Source organism: Anomaloglossus baeobatrachus, chromosome 2 (genome assembly GCF_048569485.1).
Source record: "Anomaloglossus baeobatrachus isolate aAnoBae1 chromosome 2, aAnoBae1.hap1, whole genome shotgun sequence".
NCBI lineage: Eukaryota > Metazoa > Chordata > Amphibia > Anura > Aromobatidae > Anomaloglossus > Anomaloglossus baeobatrachus.
In genome coordinates, this window is record NC_134354.1 from 675,642,236 (window position 1) to 675,657,976 (window position 15,741).

Sequence of the window (15,741 nt, forward strand, 5' to 3'; positions counted from 1 at the left end):
TACTCCAAGCATGTCTGCTATCTCTCTGATGGATTTTTTTCAGCCTCAGGATGTTCTGCTTCACCTCAATTGAGAGTTCCTTAGACCGCATGTTGTCTGGTCACAGCAACAGCTTCCAAATGCAAAACCACACACCTGTAATCAACCCCAGACCTTTTAACTACTTCATTGATTACAGGTTAACGAGGGAGACGCCTTCAGAGTTAATTGCAGCCCTTAGAGTCCCTTGTCCAATTACTTTTGGTCCCTTGAAAAAGAGGAGGCTATGCATTACAGAGCTATGATTCCTAAACCCTTTCTCCGATTTGGAGGTGAAAACTCTCATATTGCAGCTGGGAGTGTGCACTTTCAGCCTATATTATATATATATATATATATATATATATATATTATATATATATTATTGTATTTCTGAACATGTTTTTGTAAACAGCTAAAACAACAAAACTTGTGTCACTGTCCAAATATTTCTGGACCTAACTGTAAATAGTTGGTCTCCTGAAAAATCAGCAATTCATGATTCAGAAATTTTTATACAACTCAAATTATATTTATAATCTGTATTGTGTCTGGTCTACAGGAACCCATATACAGCTAGGCGGGCTTTGCACGTTGCGACATCGCAAGCCGATGCTGCGATGTCGCACGCGATAGTCCCCGCCCCCGTCGCGATATCTTGTGATTCCTGGCATAGCGAACATTATCGCTACGCCAGCTTCACATGCACTCACCTGTCCTGCGACGTCGCTCTGGCCGGCGTCCCGCCTCCTTATTAAGGGGGCGGATCGTACATCAGAGCGACGTCACACGGCAGGCGGCCAAAGCGGAGGGGCGGAGATGAGCAGGATGTAAACATCCCGCCCACTTTCTTCCTTCCGAATAGCCGCCAGCGGCAGGTAAGGTGATGTTCCTCGCTCCTGCTGCTTCACACACAGCGATGTGTGCTGCCGCAGGAATGAGGAACATCGTACCTGTCGCGGCAGTGTAATTTTGAAAAAGTCGGAGCCTACACCGATGATACGATAACGACGCTTTTGCGCTCGTTAATCGTAACATCTGGGATTTACACACTACGATGTCGAAAGGGACGCCGGATGTGCGTCACTTTCGATTTGACCCCACCGACATCGCACGTGCGATGTTGCAACGTGCAAAGCCGCCCTTATAGTGTCAGTGATCACCAATAAATTAAAAGAACTATACATAAATTACTCAATAAATATTAATAAAGTGTCAGTGCTTATTAATAAAACATAGAACTATAAATTAAATTCAATCCATATAATATATAGCCACAATAACATGGAGTCCATGAGGTTTTTATAAAAAAAAAAAAAAAAAAGTACAAACAAGGGGATTTGTAAGATTTTTCCATAAACACTAAACCTATTGCACCAACCCGTCACATGATCTACTGAGACGCTCCACAAGGTAACTAACTACAGTGCAAATGCAATATACAAATAGCAGAAGGACTGAAGGTGAATAATTACCATTATTGTAGGGTTAAGTCCCCATCCTCATTGCCATTGCTATGAAAAGAGGTGAACAAAGTAACTACCAAAGTAAAAATTGCCCCATCATAGCTGCCACGCTCTCCCACCCCCCCCCCGACGCCAGTTTCGTATGTCTTCCTCAGAAGGTGTCCAGTAAAGATTTATTAATATTATGGTGTTTTGGGTCAATTTTGGAGGTTCTACATTTTGGCGACCTTGTCATTTGATTAGAGTCAGATTTGTATCTAAAAATTGGATGGCATATTGTTGATCAGTATGTGAGGTTTTTTTTGGGGGGAGGGGGGAAGGGGGGGGTTGTTTTATTTAAAAACAGAGGAGACCAGAGCTTGCTACATTTTATTTTTCTTTTCACACGTAGATTTGGTCCATATGAGAAAACGGTTGTCAGAACAGCCCAGCTAAATAACATTTGTCCTAGTGCTGCCCATGTCATTTTTTTCCACGGACAGGAGTCTGTTGTAGTTTAAAAAACTGTAATTGCTACAAAGGGAGTATTCTTTGAAGGAGAAATTTCAAGCAAAAAAAAAAAAAAAAAAGAAGAAAGAATCATTATTTCTAACCTAGTCAATGTCTGGACTATATTTTCTAGTCATTATGCAAGTCATTTGATACATAAGTGTGATTTTCCATAGAAAAGACAAAAATGGTCTGGGTGACCCCAAACTTTTGAACTGTAGTGTGTGAGAATTTTAACTTCACTGATCGTCCATGTAGTAATTTATAGATAAAAGATCCTGTATCTTAGGGTACGCTCACACGAGCGTATAACTCGCATGAGTATCGGACCGCATCACTCGGTGCGGCCGCACACTCTCCGGACAGGAGCATGTCAGCCGCATAGAAATACATGCAGCTGAGCCGCTCCTGTCAGCAGAGAAGCTAGGCGCGCCGGGTGATGCGGTCCGATACTCATGCGAGTTATACGCTCGTGTGAGCGTACCCTTAGAGTTATCCTTCCGGAGGAATAAATGCAAGGGACGGGGAAACAAAGCATGAGACCATCTAGTACAAGAAGCCAAAAGATGCCCAACTTGTAAAAATTGATAAAAACAAGACTTCGGTAAGGAAAGTCTGTTTACCAAATCCATAAATGAGCAAAGTTGAGACCTGACTTTAATATCTGAAATCTTCTGGATGCCACAGTCCCATTTCTCAATCTGGCAATTTGGGAACAAATGTTTCCAAAGAACTAATAGCAATATCCCTATGTAAGCCCAGAGTCACCTCCTTATCCCACCAATAGATAACCGAGGACATAGTAGGAAGACTATTTTCTCTCGGATGGTTTTGTGTCGCCCACCTGTAGCGGTCGCCTCAGGGACGTCGCTCCACCTTCTGGGACGCCACAGGGGCTCCACTTGATTACCACTGGCGACAGGTATGTCAGGTTATTTACACCCGAGTCGTGACGCCGCTCTCGGTTTGCAGTCAGAGCTATAGGTGACCGCCACTGCAGCTTAACGAGCGTCTGGGACTGATGGAATCTGCAATCGGGTGGTGTGGCCTCCCGAGAGTGACGCTGGCCCCAGGGGCACAGGTGTGTATGTAGAACAACAGGTCGCAGAATAACTCAGTCGCAATCCAGAAAGTCTTTCAACTTGTTTACTCACTTTTAGATGGTTGATGAGATACCCGGGCGATGCCGAGATTATACCAGGAACTCCTCCAGGCCGAACTGAGGGTAGCCGTTAACTCACCTTCCTAGCACTCCTTTTGTTTCGGATAACTCCGTGACTTGCAGTATCGTGGGATTCATCCAGGGAAGTCGCTACTGCCTTTTCTCCCCTTTCTGGTCAGTTTGCCGGCAGCATGGACCATGTGAGATGGCTTCTGGCCCCATCTCCTTGTGGGTCCCCCTGTTGCTGCTGAGGCTTGAACTCTGTATCATTGGTGAGGAACCTCTAGTCCCCTCACCGGCAGGTTTAGCAGATCAGTAAATGGATGTCTGGCTCTAGGGACCTGTTCCCTGTGCGTATCGAGTCACCAGCAGTCCCCGTGCTCTACTGCCTCTCTTCAGGTGTCTTTCTGGTCACTGTACTTCCCCCGCTAACAGCTACCACATGTGCAGGGTCTGACTAGCGTGGCTGTACATCTGCCTCTTTCAGCAACTTCTGTACACTCTGCTCAGACTGGCTTGCTCCTCCTTCCTTACTGCCACCACAACCTATCTTCCAGCCCCTCCACTGCACCCCTTGCTGAGAATTGAAAGCTAACCTCTTCTGAGGCTACCCAAGGGTCCCCTCTAAAGGTGTGGAAGACCTGGTTATGTGTGTACACACCTCATTCTGGCCTTTTGGAATTACCTGGAAGCACTGTCCCAGCATCGGTGCAGTAATCAGTGGTGCCTGACCAGGTCAGGGGCACCAAAGTTTCACTAGTTCTTGCTCCAACACAGTCTGAGTGGAGCTTTTAGGAGAATAAAAAGCTTCTATTTGCGACCATCTGAGGGACAGATCATTAAGCCACCACTCAAGAGTCTTCTCTATGACAACAGCTCCATGGTATAACCAGAGATTGGGTACTCTCAAAGCTCCACAGGAATATGGCTGAAATATAGAGCCCACGGCAACTCTAGGTTCCCCCCTACCCCCACAATAAATTTTCCCATTAAGGATTGCAGCTTCGACAACAGCTTATTAAGGGATTAAAAAGAGGAAGACATCTAAAAACACATTTTCGGGAGAAAGATCATTTTAAAAAGGCCTGAATTCTAGCAATCCAAGAGAGTTGAAGGAGGCGAAATCTATCCAGCTCAATTTTAATATTATGCAAAAGGTCATCTACATTAAGCCGCACTAAGGAATGGAATAATCTCCAAATGTGCACATTTTCTTTCCCCTGAGGAAGCCACACATGTAGTGGCGATACGCGTGGGGTCTTTCATGCAGTTTGCCTCCTCCTCGTACCTCTCTCTACCCTCCCTCCTATTGGTATACCTGCTGTCCCACCTGGTGCGAGTATGGGCCTGACTCATCCTCCACGGACCTCGTTTCATACCCTGAATTGCCCGGACAAATTTAGTCCCTTGCATTAACCATTTAGGGCTGGGAGGCAGAGAACTTAAATCTATTTTGGTCATACAGCCTGTTGATGGCATACTCTGACATGGATGATATGACCCTGCTCCTAAACATATATGTTTGATTAATTTTGTGGGAATGTCAGGTAACAACATCTTTGCATTGATTAGATGGTTCATTACCAGCACATTGATTGTACAGTCCGATACAGATGGTGTGACCCTGCTCCTAAACATATATGTTTGATTAACCCTGTAGGAATGTTGGGTAACAACATCTTTGCACTAATTAGTTGGTACCTTATCTTTTGCTTCTAGGAATGTTGTCCAAGCCTAATCTATTCCATATATCTGTATGGGTAACATAATAGTTTCATATCAATGTGACGTGTGCATCTGAGCATATTCCTGTATAATATGACATGCTTGATATTGTATACTAACCGTTGATATCCTCGTTTATCTGATTTGGTTTATCTTTCTATAACATCTGGTTATACCTATATTTGTCATTGTTTACATTAGTCCAAAGGGAGGATAATTCTGTACTTGTACTCTATTATTGTAATACCCTAGTGGAGGCCGGTGTGTTGGGGATTTATGCCTCTGGCTTTTTAATTGGTTTTAAAGTTGTCTGTGTGCCCCTGCTGCTCCTTAGCCATGATTTGTCCACACTGTTATTTCAATAACGCTTTTCACTTTTTCATGATTGTTTGGTGATCCCTGTATGGTATACCCCTTTTTTTTTCCTTTCTAAACGTTTCCAATTTGTATACCAGGAGATCCCATTGGGTGGTGCCCTTCTCATTGATAATTACATCTGTACAAGTAATAATATCATCCGCATATAATCCAAGAAACATGTTTTGACCATCCAATCTTAAAAGGGAACCTGTCAGGTCCAATATGCACACAGAACCACGAGGGCGTTAGTTCTCCTGGCTAGTTGGCTCCATTAGCAGGTTAGTACATCCCTGTGGGTGTAATAACATACTAATAAATGTGCAGCGTCACAGGATGATCTCACCTCTCCGGCGCCATCGCGTCAAATGCTGGATTTCGGCTCAGTGTGCATGACCCTGGACGTTCGGTCACACACACACACACTACAGTTTGAAGCCAGGACGTGTACACCCAGGTTCATAGTGCACATGACCCAAACTACGGGGTCATGCGCAGTGAGAACAAATCCAACGGTGGAGAGGTGAGATCATCCTGTGACGCTGCGTATTCATTAGCATGATTAGTACGCACCTGTGGGCGTACTAACATGCTAATGGAGCCGACCAGCCAGGGAAACTAACGCCCAGGGGACTAGTCCTCTGGCTCATTAGCATACGATCATTAATAAAATTATATATATATATATATATTCTCTCTCTCTCTATCCATCTATATATCTATATCTATCTCTCTCTCTCTCTCTCTCTCTCTCTTTAGAAATACTTTTCCTAAAGCTCTCTATCTATGCTAGTGTATACAGGGACAGTTAGGCAGGGATTAACTATATGCACCCAGAACTGCTCGTGGTTGTGGGTGCATATTGCACCTGACAGGTTCCCTTTAACCCCCTGTATTTCAGGGTTCTTTAATGGACTGCGCCATGGGCTCAATCGCCATCACAAAAATAATTGGAGTGGGCTGCCCTGAAACGTTCCATTAGAAATTAAAAAAAATAAAAAAAAAATTCCTAGATAAAAAACTTGAGACCAAAACTGATGCATTGGGATTGGAATAGAATGATAATGTAGCAGCTTTATTAGGTCCAGCAAACTCAAATTTAGACAGAACTTTAGCAAGTTACCCCCAGTGTACCCCATCACACGCTAATTCAGCATCTAAAGATTACAATGGGGGTTTCCTCAGTTTCAATTAGCTCTATAATATAATTACCTCCTTGCACCGTCTCTAGCTTGTCTTACAGAAATGAAACCTACGTGATCTGAATTAATCAAAATTGGGAGTACTTTATAAATCCTGCATGCCAAAATGTATACAGAAATTTTTACATCACCATTTAATAGGGATATAGGTCTGAAATTACTTGGTGTTTGTTTGTTTGTTTGTTTGTTTGTGTGTGTGTGTGTGTGTGTGTTCGTCTTCAGCTTGGGGAGAGTTAAAATGGTAGCTTCCAGATTTTTGGAACTCATCTCTCCGACCTTTTGCCAATGATTAAATGCCCAAAGCAGATTTGGAATCAAAGTGTGGGAGAATTGCCAGTAACTATTAGGCCGGTTTCACACATCCGGCTTTTTGCCGTTTTGCCGGATCCGGCGCTCTCCCGTACAGTTAATACAGTACAATGACAGCGCAACAAGCGCCGGTCACATGCTGTCATGTGACTGGCGCATGTGACCCGGAAGTTACAGCGCTGTCATTGTACTGTATTAACTGTACGGGAGAGCGCCGGATCCGGCAAAAAGCCGGATGTGTGAAACCGGCCTTAGAAAACCTAATCTGGCCGAGGGGCCGAAATTCTCTTAGTGGAGGAAATGGCTTGTTTTTTCTCTGCAGCAGAAAAGAGATTTTAATTGTGACTCAGATACCTGGGAAAGATTCAATTTCTCCCGGAATACCTTGATATCACTCCGAGAGGGATGGACAATAGCCTGGTCATCTTTTAAGTTATATAACCCCTCATAATATTCTGCAATGTCTATGGGGTTTCGGATATCATCTCCTACCGTTTTTAGGACTTCAATTTTATTTTTAGCTTCAGGTTTTTGTTTTTTTTTTTTTACTCTTTGCGAGCAGTGCTGCTGCCCCATCTCCCATGGCATACTACTTAATTTGGGACTTAATTTTTTTTCAAATCCTCCCAAAAGAAGTGCCCGAAGTTTGGACCTTAGGCTGGAAACACATCTATGCGAGTAAAATCGGTCCAGGTTAGCTGAAAAAAAAACTCGGCTGATTTTAGTTCACGTTAGGTCAGAGTGCAATGCAAGTGCGATGCTTTTTTTAATTTAATGACTTGCCTAGCGTGTGTAATGTGTAATGCGTAGAGAATCCATTTTTACCATGTCATCTGCCATTCAGCTCTGCTACATGGCCGCTGACAACAGCCACAGACCGCCATGTAGCAGAGCTGAATGGCAGATGACAGCAGACACAGACAGAGCCGCACGATCAGAATGAACTCGGGTGAACTTCACCCGACTTCATTGTCATGCCGCGGCTCTGTGTGTGTTGCGTCCTGATTAGCGGTCACTCGTGAAGGACTCACCGGTGACCGCTAATCCCCTGAGTGACTGAATTGAGCAGCGCAATTAGCGCTGCCATAACTCAGGTTACCCGCGGCCAGCTGGATCTTCCCCCCTCCCAGTGACCGCAACTCACCTGTGACTTCATTGCTGTCACTCAGGCGACTTGCTGTCACTGTTGGAGGATCCAGCGGTGGCCACGAGTTATCTGACTGACATCAGCTGATCGCGCTTCTCACCTCAGTTGCTGCGTGGAGCTGACAGGAGCAGCGGTGTCTTCTGCAGCTCCTGTCACCTTCATGTAGCAGAGCTGAGAGCGTCGAGGGAACTCCGTGGATTACGTCGGACAAGGATGGGTTTTTAGGGTACTTAATAAAGTGGTGAACGAGGGTCTTTGTTATGGTTTATTTCAAATAAAGGATTTTTTCACTGTGTTTATTAACTTTAATTTACAGGTTAATCATTGGGGGTGTCTCAGATGCCTGCAATGATTAATCTAGGATTTAGTCGCAGCTATGGGCTGCCATTAACTCCTTATTACCCCGATTGCCAACGCACCAGGGAGGAAAAAAAAAAAAAAAAAAAAAAAAAAATATATCGGGAAGAGCCGGGTACAGTCCCAGAACTGTCGCATATAATGTATGCGGCAATTCCGGGCGGCTGATGGCTGATATTGTTATGCTGGGGAGCTCCCCATAACGTGGAGCTCCCCATCCTGAGAATACCAGCCTTCAGCCGTATGTCTATCTGGCTGGTATTAAAATTGGGTGGGGGGGGACCGCGTGCCGTTTTTTTTTAATTATTTATTTATTTTACTGCTCAGCATAGAGACACGCCCACCGGCTGCTGTAATTGGTTGCAGTGAGACAGCTGTCACTCAGCGTGGGGGCGTGTCTGACTGCAACCAATCATAGGTGCCGGTGGGCGGGTAAAGCAGGGAATACGAGATTGCATAATGAGCGGCCGGCTTTTTCAAAAGAGGAGAAGCCGCCGGAGCAGTGTGAACGCCGTGCAGCACCGCGCCGGTGATCGGGGATCAGTGAGTATGAGAGAGAGGGGGTGAGAGGGATAGACCGACATGGACAGAGAGAAAGGGACAGAGATAGTGACCAACCGACAGAGAGAGAATAGAGACCGAGAGGGAGAGACCGACTGACAATAGTGATTGACAGACATTGTGGGACATCACTCGTTTCCAGTGTTTTAGGAAACATGCGAGAAATGTATTTAGAAAATCGGATGTCACTAGGATGGTGTGAGTGCCGTCCAGTGACATCCGATTTTTTACACGCTCCCATAGACTTGCATTGGAGAGACTCGCAGTAGAAACTCGCAAAAAAGCAACATGCTGTGATTTTTTTCTCCGATTTGGACTGAAGAAAAGGCAAAAAAAAAAAAAAAAAGCGCAAAAGCAAGCCGATTCATTCTCTAACATGTGTCAGATTCGAACGCGAGATTTTCTCGCATTGCTCTACTGCGAGAAACTCGCAAGTGAGAAGCAGCCCTTAAAAGCATGATAGAACGGGACATCCCAGGTGAAGGGAATTGTTTATTAACCTCTTCCAAAGTATTAACTTGGAAAAAAACATCAACAACTTCCTTCTCCCTCTCCCCCTGCCATAAAGGAATTTTTATTATGACTCCTAACAAAAACTGTATCTGGGCTGCACACTGACTGAACCAGTATCATTATTCATGAAACTCTACAAGATGCTTAGTCACATCGTGTACAATTTCTCGTGTATTTAGAACATAGCGTAATAATGGGTGTCTAGGTGATTTAAAAGCAAAGATAAAATTCCTTATTGTTAAATATGTGGGAACTGTGGTCAGACCATGTAATCAGGCCCCATTCTGCAGCCACACAACCAGGTAACAAACCACTGTCAAGTGAGAAAAGAAAACAACAAAAAAAAAAAAAAAAAAAAAAAAAAAAAACCACCACAAAACAAAAACCCTATTATAATATAAGACCCACGTCTAGTGGAGAGAATGTATACAACACCAGATATCATGCACATGGAATTCCGTGATCAAGGATTTTAACTTCTTCCTGTTTGAGGCAGGGTTAGAGCAATGGAGAGACCCATTGGAGCATTAACCCTTTCACACCTGGGCGATTTTCCATTTTTGTTATTTTTTTTGCTCCCCCTCTAATTTTTTCGTCAATCCTGCCATATGAGGGCTTGTTTTTTGCAGGGAGAGTTTTACTTCAAGGCCTTGTGCGCACTAGAAAATTCCGCAGGCTCTGAACGATTTCCAAAAAAACCCCCCAAAAAAAAAAAAAAAAAAACAAAAAGACCGCACCGAAATCCGCATGAGTTTTGTTGCGTTTTTTTTCCGTGGGTTGGTACATGTGTGTTAAAGGGAACCTGTCATCAGAAATTTTGCACTAAACCTAAAAGATTCCCCCTCTGCAGCTCCTGGGCTGCATTCTAGTAAGGTTCCTGTTGTTCTTGTGTCCCCTTTCTGACCAAAATAAAGACTTTATAAAGTGGTACCTTTTTGTATTCAAATCTTGATAATGGTACCCGGGGGCGGGCTGTCTGGTGTCCGTTATTCTGCCTCCTGCCGCTTTAGGCCGTCCCCCATCGCGCAATTTCATACCTCAGGAGGCCGCCCAGTGCGTCCGAGGTCTCGCGCATGCGCCGTGCCACTCTTGCAGGACTGTGCAATGTGCACAGTGTGACCGCTGGTGACGTGTTGCGCAGGCGCGAGACTATGGGCGGCGCTTTATTTTCATCAGCAAGTACCCACCCATAATCTCGTGCTTTCACCGCCGCCTCCACCGTTCTGCGCAAGCGCTGGCCAGCTTACCCCATGTTACCTCTTTGAAATTGCGCGATGGGGGACGGCCTAAAGCGACAGGAGGCAGACTAACGGACACCAGAGAGCCCGCCCTCGTGTACCATTATCAAGATTTGAAGACAAAAAAAAGGTACCACTTTATATAGTCTTTATTTTGGTCAGAAAGGGGGCACAAGAACAGGAACCTTGCTAGAATGCAGCCCAGGAGCTGCAAAGGGGGAATCTCTTAGGTTTAGTGCAAAATTTCTGATGACCGGTTCCCTTTAATGCATTCAATGCAATAAAGCACATTGAATAAAAAAAAAAAAAAAAAAAGGTCATTTTCTTCTGGGCTAGATAGAAGGATGGCTAGATAGAAGGATGGCTAGATAGAAGGATGGCTAGATAGAAGGATGGCTAGATAGAAGGATGGCTAGATAGAAGGATGGCTAGATAGAAGGATGGCTAGATAGAAGGATGGCTAGATAGAAGGATGGCTAGATAGAAGGATGGCTAGATAGAAGGATGGCTAGATAGAAGGATGGCTAGATAGACAGAATTTGCTGCCTGCGTTATTCCCTGCGGGATTTCACGATTACATTACAGTCAATGGAGTGAAATTTCACAGCTATCTGTGGAAGAAAAGTGACATGCAATTGTTTTTGCTGCGGGAGTCCCACAGCAAAACATGCAGCTGTCAAAATCCGCCTACCCCGTTTCCCCGAATAAGGCACTGTCTTATATTTTTTTTTGCCCTGAAAAAAGCACTATGTCTTATTTTCAGGGGGTGTCTTATTCTCGAGGAAACATGGTTGGGGGTAAGTTTACCCCCCCACAAAAAGCAGACCCCCCTTCCCAGGATCATCATACTTGCCAGCCCAGGGCGTCTGTATGGCTCCCAGATCCTCCTGTGATCTCCCAGCAGGTGTGCTGCACGCCTCCCCTGCGTCTGGCCGACCACACACACACACACACCACGATCCCAGCAGCTGTGCTGCACGCCATGCTCCTCTGCCTCCTGTCGACACTCACAGATCCGATCGCTTATGTTCACACACAGTCACACATCAGACAGTATACACGCACACATCTGATCGCATACACTCACGCACACACCCCACTTCTCCCTGTGCCCTCCAGTGGGCGGTCCCAGCAGCTGTGCTGCACGCCGTGCTCCTCTGCCTCCTGCCGAGACTCACAGATCAGATCGCATACACACACACACACACATCAGACAGCATACACGCACACATCAGACAGCATACACACCGACGATATCTCACATACGCGCGCACACACTCAACATCCGGAGATACCACATGCTTCCGGCCATGTGATCCTCGGCAGGTCCTGGAAGGTCACTGCACGCACAATATCACCGCCGAGAAGCAAGCGATATCGCTGGATGGTGTGTGTGTGTCTCTGTGTGTGTGTGTGTGTGTGTGTTCCGCCGCTGCAGGACCTTGATGCACTCACCTGCTCCCGGTCGGCGTCTGGTGAGTATGATCGGGGGTCTTCTTTCTTCTGTCTTTTCTCTTCTGGGGGTGCCCGCTGCCTATAATGAAATGTCATGCAGTGTCTAACTCTTTCACCGCTGCATGACACTTCATTATTGACCGCAGTTATGTCTTATTTTCAGGGGGTGTCTTATATTAAAGCTTCCCTGAAAACTCCTGGGATGTCTTATTTTCGGGGGATGTCTTATTTTCGGAGAAACACGGTAGTGCGCACAGCATTTTTTTTCCCTAAGGGTATGTGCACACGTTGCTTTTTTTTCCCCGCGGAAAAAACGCACCCTCTGGCAGAGGGGAGAATAGTAAACAATGCTTTTTGAGAAACAACGCATCGAAAACGCATGCTTTTTTCATGCGTTTTTTTAGGTGCGTTTTTTAAGACTTGGGTACCTATACGTCAGAAAACCCCCACAAGTGACCCCATTTTGGAATCTGCACCCCTCAAGGATTTTAATCAGGAGTATATTAAACATTTTGAATCCACAGCTACTTCCCCCAAAATGTAGCTGTAGCAACAATATTCTCACTGTTGGGCTATGTGGCCATGATCCAGCGACACGGCGTCTAGTACCCAGTGTCAGCCTTCCTGCAGAGATGTGAGTGTTGTCCACGGGAGAACGCAGCTGCCCATGCCCACGATTTGGTTTCAGGCTGCTGTGGAGCTCTATTCTAACTGCAGAGAACACTCATCTACGCAGCATAAGTTGACATGCTGAGGCTCGGGAAGCTGCGCCACCGGTCGGTTTATGCTGCGGAGAAAAGAAGCACAGTGGGCATGAGATTTCTAAAAATCCTTCCACTGTGCTTCTACTGCACAACGCAGCGTCATGGACGCAGGGAAAACAATCTGCGCCCAAAACGCTGCAAACCCCAATTGTGGGCATCCAGCCTAAAAAGCGTCAATGGAGGTCAAATATATATACACACACAACGTCCCACCCCCCCTGCCTATTCTAAGCTGGCACCTTTAGTACCTTTCATGTGGCACTAAAGGGTGCCTAGCCTAGTTTTTATCACAAAAACAAAAACAAAAAAAAAAGGCGTGGGGTCCCCCCTATTTTTGATAGCCAGTCAGGGTAAAGCAGACAGCTGTAGCCTGCAAACCACAGCTGGTAGCTTCATCTTGTCACATACTCACCACATCCAGTGATATCGCTTGCTTCTCAGTGCCATAAGGACCTGCGATGCTGTACAGTGAGCTTCCAGGACCTGCCAGAGGATCACATGGCCGGAAGCACGTGGTATCTCTGGATGCTGTGAGTGTGTGCGCGATTGTACCGGTATGTGCGAGAGTGAGTGAGTGTGTTCTGATGTGCGAGTCGGCCAGACGCAGGGGAGCACAGCTGCTGGGAGATCACATGGAGGAATGATGTGGAAACTGGTGTGTGTCTGTATGAGTATGAGTGTGTGTGATCTATGGGAGTGTCAGCCAGATGCAGGGGAGGACGGCATGCAGCAAACCTGCTGGGAGATCACAGGGAGATCTGGGAGCCACACAGACGCCCGGGGCTGGCAAGTATGACGATCCTGGGAAAAGGGGAGAGGGGGGCACTGCTTTTTGTGGGGACTAAAATTACCCCCAACCATGTCTCCTCGAGAATAAGACACCCCCTGAAAAGAACCCCTAGTGCTTTTTTTCCAGGGCAAAAAAAATAAAAAATAAAAAAAAATATAAATAAAAAATAAGACTCTTATTTTTGGGGAAACAGGGTAAGTGATTTCTCCACCTGAATTGGAGGGGCAGGGCGGGAAAGAGAAACACAAAAAGGTGGAAGCAGACCTCTGAATCGTCAACTTAAAACAGGAATTCTTATCTGTAAATAGCACCATTCTCTCTTAAGGCTTTGCTATATGGGACAAACTCATCTCTTGGACAGGGTTTCCAGCATAAAGGTCTGGAAAATGGCTAGGTGGCTAGGTGTTGATATTCCTCTGGCAAGGTTGGAGCTTTCCTTAATGACTGCAACAAGCCCTCTTTGGGCTGGGGAAAAAAAAAAAAAAAAGAATTCTAGTCAGGGTGTCCCGATTGAGATCTGGGTTGAGGGATCCTATCCACCACCAAGTCCTTCATATCAAAGTCTGACAAGACTGCATTTCATGTATTTAAAAAAAAATTAGGCAAATCTGTATTTTTGAGCTGCGATTTTTTTGCTGCAGAAAAGGTGCGGTTTTTGTTCATAACCTTTCTGCAGTCCTTCCCCAGCAAAATCTATGGGAAAACCAAAATTGTGTGCGCACACTGCGTTTTTTTTCCCCTATAGGTTTTGCTGCAGAATTTCTGCAGTAAAAAAGTTGCAGCATGTCACTTTTCTGCAGGTACCTGTGGTTTTTGCCATAGATAAATGGTAAAAAAAAAACTGCAGGGACCAACCCACGGCGAAACCGTGGGTGCGAAATTCTGCAAGAAGGTGCGGATTTTTCTTAAGAAAAAGTCGTTTCCTAGTGTGCACATGGTCTAATCCAGATATTTCTCTTGGATCCATCTTATAGATCCAGGACTTTGTTTTTAAGCTTAAAAGGGAACCACCTGTCAGGTGCAATATGCACGCAGAACCACGAGCAGTTCTGGGTGCATATTGCTAATCCCTGCCTAACTGTCCCAGCCTATAGTAGCATAGATAAAGGATCTTTAGAAAAAGTATTTCTAAAGATCCCATATGATATGCTAATGAGGCCAGGGACTAGTCCCCTGGGCGTTAGTTTCCCTGGCTAGTCGGTCCCCTTAGCATGTTAGCACGAATATAGGGGTGTACTAACATGCAAATGAATGCGCAGAATCAGAAGATGGTCACGCTCACCTCTCCGCTGCCAACGCGTCCAAGTCCTGGATTTCGGCTCAGTGCGCAAGATACCGGACTTTTGGTCACGCGCCCTACATGGGTATGAAGCTGGGACGCGTACACCTGGCTTCCTAGTGCACATTACCGCCGAGTGTACGAGTCCTGGCTTTAAACTCATTTAGCATATATGACCGAAAATTCAGGGTCATGCGCACAGAGTTGAAATCCAGGACTCGGGACACAATGGCAGCAGAGAGGTGAGCGCGACCATCCTCTGACGCTGCACATTCATTGACATGTTAGTATGCCCCTGTGGACGTGCTAACATGCTAAGGCTGTGTGCGCTCTGCACTGCAGCGTTTTGTCACTGCATGTCCGCTTCAGAGTGCAGCTGAAAAGCTCCGTTCTGAAACTTTTGACTGCAGAATTTGTGCGCTCTGGATGTTGCCTCTCCCTATAGACAGAATGGAGACAGCATGCAGAGCGCACGAAAGAAGTGACATGTTGCTTTTTGGAACGCAGCGATTTGGCAGCATGCAAATTGCTGCATTCTAAAATGCAACGTGGGCATGGATTATGCACAATCTTCATAGATTGTGCTGGAGACGCAGCACGCATGCAGTTACACTGCAGTAAAGATCGCAGCGTAACTGCATGCAAATACGCAACGTGGGTACAGAGCCTAAGGTGGCCGACTAGCCAGGGGAAATAATGCCCTCACGACTAGTCGCTTGCCTCATTAGCATATGATAAAAGATCTTTAGAAATACTTTTTCTAAAAGATCCCTTTATCTATACTACTAGATACAGGGACAGTTAGGCAGGGATTAGAAATTTGCACCCAGAACTGCTCATGGTTCTGGGTGCATATTGCACCTGACAGGTTCACTTTAAGCACTTCATCTTCCAGGGAGGCATTAGCAT

The 15,741-nt window shown here is 45.6% G+C and overlaps 1 protein-coding gene across 2 annotated transcripts in view; it reads right to left on the reverse strand.

The window, feature by feature from the left end:
- LOC142292064 (E3 ubiquitin-protein ligase TRIM39-like) overlaps positions 1-15,741 on the reverse strand; it is a 75,274-nt gene that overhangs the window by 52,087 nt on the left and 7,446 nt on the right. The gene's annotated exons all lie outside the window — the stretch shown is intronic.